The sequence below is a fragment of the Gracilinanus agilis genome, chromosome 4, assembly GCF_016433145.1.
Source record: "Gracilinanus agilis isolate LMUSP501 chromosome 4, AgileGrace, whole genome shotgun sequence".
Taxonomy (NCBI): Eukaryota; Metazoa; Chordata; class Mammalia; order Didelphimorphia; family Didelphidae; genus Gracilinanus; species Gracilinanus agilis.
The window spans coordinates 274,691,882-274,695,732 of NC_058133.1; positions in this window are offsets into that span (position 1 = coordinate 274,691,882).

The window sequence follows — 3,851 nt, forward strand, 5'->3', positions numbered from 1 at the left end:
GCACTAAGTAGGGTGTGAATTCACTAAGTGGTTTGTGAAGCTCCTCCACCTTGTTCCAGCTTGTGTTGATTCAATAAAAATTTAGACAAAGGAGTTAATCCTATCTTCACAATCTAGTAATGTACTTAAGTTAGGGTTAACTCAGGATAGACAATAGAGTAAAGAATTCTCTTTCACAGTTGGCACTGTGCAGGTTAACTTTGTGCTCCCTGACACTACACAGTGGCTCTTTTGTGATTCCATCTCCTGGAATCAAACACTATTATTAATCAAAGTCCCATAATATTTAACAACCATTGGCAGGTTTCCATAGTCTAAAGCTTTGGAGTATTGTTATGTTTGTAATAACAGGGATATTGGGAAGCTGATGGGCTGGCCAGGGCCAGATGCCTGCAAGACACTTCTCCCACACAGACAGACTTGAGTGAGTAGGGAAGGGGTTAAGTACTCCTTGCTCTCAAACCCCTCCCCCCAAGCAGTTGGGCTTCAGTTGAAAAATGGAGACAAGGATGAGTGTCTTCAAGCAAGATTCATCAAAGGCAACCCTTTAATTGTGGGATAAGTGAGAATAGTGGGAGAAGAGAGAAAGGGGGCAGGGTTACAGAAACTTTATCTCCAAAATAGAAGGATGTAATGTGAGGACAAAAGTAGGAGTCTGGGAAATGGAGTCCTGGAGTTCAAAATTCTAATTACACAACACTGTAGAAAGTGGGTTCAAACTTTATTTTATTAGTTAATTTAGAATATTTTTCCATGATTATATGATTCATGTTCTTTCTCTCCCTTCCTCCCACCCCTCCTATAACCAACAAGCAACTCCACTGTGTTTTACATGTGTCATTGATCAAGACCTATTTCCTTATTATGAATATTTGCATTGGGGTGATTGCTCAGAGTCTACATACCCAATCATATCCCCATAGATCCATGTGATCAAGCAGTTGTTTTTCTTCTGTGTTTCTACTCCTACTCTCTACTCTTTCTCTGGATTCAAAAAGTGTTCTTTCTCATAAGTCTCTCAGAATTGTCCTGGATCATTGCATTGCTGCTAGTAGAGAAGTCCATTATGTTCGATTGTACCACAGTTTATCAGTCTCTGTGTATATGGTTCTCCTGGTTCTGCTCCTTTCAATCTGCATCAATTCCTGGAGGTCATTCCAGTTCATTATTCCTTTGAGCAGAATAGTATTCCATCACCAACAGATACCACAATTTGTTCAGCCATTCCCCAATCAAAGGGCATTCCTTCATTTTCCAATTTTTTGCCACCACAAAAAGCACAGCTATAAATATTTTTGTACAAGTCTTTTTCCTTATGATCTCTTTGGGGTATAAACCCAGCAGTGGTATGGCTGGATCAAAGGGCAGACAGTCTTTTAAAGCCCTTTGGGCATAGTTCCAAATTGCCATTCAGAATGGTCAGAAGTCTAGGTAAGGAAGATGAGTGATCTTTGTATTGAGGGCCAGAGAGGTTTTTGCCCTGAGGCTATTTTTCAAGTCTCCAAGGCTGTGTCTGCTATGTACAGCCCTACACAGTCTCTTTGCCCATCCTCCCAATTCCTAAGCCTCCTGGGGACCCAAGTCTTGCTGCTCTCAGGGGCAAACCTGTGGTGTTCTCAGCCTGTCCCTGAGAACTTAGAAATTGCCTTGCAGAGGTCTGGGTATGGAGTGTAGGCAAGCCTCTATTTTGAGTGCCTGAGAGGTTTGCCCTGAGACTATTTTTCCCAGTCTGTGGTGATCTCAGCTCAGCAGCCTTCCCTCCCACCCAACCCCCCTTGAAAACCTAGAGGATAGAGGATGCCCTTTGCTCACTCTGACTCTGGCACTGTAAGTGGCATGGGGGATGGGTAACGAGCTCACCCCTTGTTGGGAGTAATTTCACCCCCTTTTAGCATGGAAATGTCCAAACTTTGCCTACCTTCTGTGCTGTGCCCTTCCATGGAGCTCCTTCGCCCAGCTGATTTTAATTTAGTCCTTTTGCAGCACTGAATCTCAATTAGTGAAGAGGAGAGGAAGAGTATTGCCCCTACTCTGAGGCCTAATCTTAACCTAGAAGTCCAGATATTATTTTAGACCTCTTAACAAGGTAAAATGCTACTACTTTAAACTCTACTTTAGCTAAATTTGGAGAATAGCTCTCTTTTTTTAGACTCTCTACTATTCTTAGGGAGTACTAAAAAATATTGTAATAAGTAGTATCATACTAACTTGAAATAGACTTTAGGATAGGATAGGATAGTCTTTTCACCACCCTAGTAACAATAAATAAAGTTCCTATGCAGCAAAGTTAGTGAGATGAGCTTGCATTTATATGAGGTAAATGTCTGAGCAATTGTTAGGTTATGTGAACATACAAGTAGCTTGTTTCAAATTATGATAAATGCTTGAAGTTGGAATATTATTGATAATGGGTTGAAATTTTTTGTCCTTTAAGAAATGAAGCACACCTTTTATTGCTAGTTGATGCTTATCCTGCACGTGTTTAAACAGTCTGTATATTTCAATTCCCTGCAATTCTTATCCATTTAAATTTTTTTAAGTGAAAAAAGGACAGTAGATTCATAGGCTATGTCAGCAATGACTTTAGACCACTGAAATTGTGATTGGCCTATAATTAAATGTCACATTAAATGGGTTAGCTACTTACAAAAGAAATATAATCCAAATCTTACGTCAAAGGTTATAACCTCAGGAATTTTCATATCTACTCATCTACAAGAATTTATTTCATAATAGGTTAGCTTTGCAAAGAATTTTTTCCTAACAGGAGAACTGATTCAGAGATTTCTGCAAGCAACCTGGACCAGACAGACCAAAGAGTTCAGACAAACAAGATACATGAAGATGAAGATAAAAGAGAAGATTCAACTAAAGTTTTACCAATGTTATTAATTATTATTTGGAATAGATGTGTTAACATTTGTGTAACACCTTTTATGTCAACCAATCTGATGAAATATTGTCAACTATATCAAGTCACTTATCTTTAAGTATTAGCACGTAATATAATCATGGCTTTTCAGTTACAGAATAGAATTAATCATGACTTTTATACTGTTATATTTGCTTTTAGAGATGATGTATTAGCATTGATTTCTGAAGTGCAGATATTTATCTCAGAAGCAGCAGTGTGATTACAGTTACTCATTTTGCTTATTACTGTTCAATATTATGCTACTGATGTAAACTTTATTAAAATTCAAGCTCATTTGTGGAGATTGACCAATATATCACTGAATTTGGATAATTTGTAGAACATTGTTCATTGTAAAAGTATTCATCAGGATTTGTAACCCTCCTGCATCGCTAATAATATTCATGATTGGCTTCATCAGGTAAAGGGATAGATTTATGGAACAATGCACAACTTTTTCACACTTGACCGTTCATGTTATAACGAGCATCCTGCTCTATATTTGTGTCTCTGTTTTGACACACTTACCAAAATCTCTATGGAGAGATGCAGAGTACTCAGGAGTTAAATTCTTCTAATACATTCCCCTCTCTCTTTTTGACTTTCTTGCTTTAAAACAAATATGGGGGATATGTGGGGGACCAAGGGGTTAAATCCCCCCAAACTCTCCCTCCTCTATCCTATAAGTTCACAAAGACAGCACAGGTGCAGAGAAGAGAGCAACATAACCTTGATAAAGATATGGAAGGCAGAGAGAAATCTCCTCCCTGACTCCAGAGGCCAGGGCTCTAGTCAAAACTATGTTTGTTGACTGTTGGATTCCAATTATTGAGCTAAGCTCCATTTCCAAAGAAAAAGAGATAAAATTCAGGTCTGCTTTTGGCTTAAAAAGAAGCAGTGGCATGAAGCCTGTTGATAGAGGAACATGGTGTAATAA